Source organism: Buceros rhinoceros, unplaced genomic scaffold, assembly GCF_000710305.1.
Source record: "Buceros rhinoceros silvestris isolate BGI_N320 unplaced genomic scaffold, ASM71030v1 scaffold24685, whole genome shotgun sequence".
NCBI classification, from domain to species: domain Eukaryota; kingdom Metazoa; phylum Chordata; class Aves; order Bucerotiformes; family Bucerotidae; genus Buceros; species Buceros rhinoceros.
The window spans coordinates 18885-19929 of NW_010411497.1; positions in this window are offsets into that span (position 1 = coordinate 18885).

The following is a 1045-nucleotide window of genomic DNA, read 5'->3' on the forward strand; positions in this document are numbered from 1 at the left end:
CAGTACAACGGCAGGATTCCACAGCAGAAACAAAGAGCACGCACCGAGATGGAAACCCTTCCCCTGCCCGTGCAGAAAAACCAGCCCACAGACCCACAAAGTGAGAGGTCTGCTTTCCCCTCCCCAACAAAACCTGCCCAGGCAGTTACGAGCAAGTTACTGGATTTTTCAGAACTACTGAGAGCTGACGGAGATCACAAAAAAGGCAGGACAAGTTCACGTGGCTTTTGCTTGTGTCTCCAAGACAGGGACAGATCTTTTGGAGAGTCCCTGATGAGGTCCCCACCTGACTTTGTTTCATCAGTGCCGATGACTCAGTGCAGTGCCATCACTCACCAAAATGTCAGCAAAAGCCTCTCCCAGGAAAAGTCACGGAAACTTTGGCATATTGATTTGCAGATGAAGCACTAGAAAGTTCTTGAAGTTAGTGTTTCACTGGTTCCCAGCCCCAAACAAACTAACTCCTCAGTTCATCGATTCCAGCTGACATCTAACAGCGAGGTAGCCAAAAAGGTGTGGAGAGGTACCCGACTCGTTTGATGGCGTCAAGAGGAAAAAACACTTGGTAAGAAACGCCCATGGGGTCTGTGGAATAAGTCTGGGGAGCTTCCCTGAGGTTGGGTCTCTCCCCTCACCTTCCACCCTCCCCTTTAGAGGCACTTGGAAGTAGTCAAGTTCATTACAGAGTTTATGATCGCATCCCAGAAGCACTTCCACATGGGAGCTCCAACATGCCCGGCCCCAAGTTACTCAACCCAGAACGACACCGATTCTTTGAAGAAACGATGCAGCACGCACAAAAAGCTGTAACGCCACGCGCACACCTCATCCTACCGCGTTTCATCGTCACTTCACAGCGTGGCCTCACTGTTTAACGCCACGCGCAAAACAACATTTGTTACTTAAACCCACAGACCTGCTACTTCACCATCATCACCTCCCAGTCAGTCTCAAGAACCCGCTGGCAAAAACCTAGCGGCACCACTCGAATGAAACTACCGCACCCTCCCTCACACCGCGGGTGACGCAGGGCGGGCCGGGCATG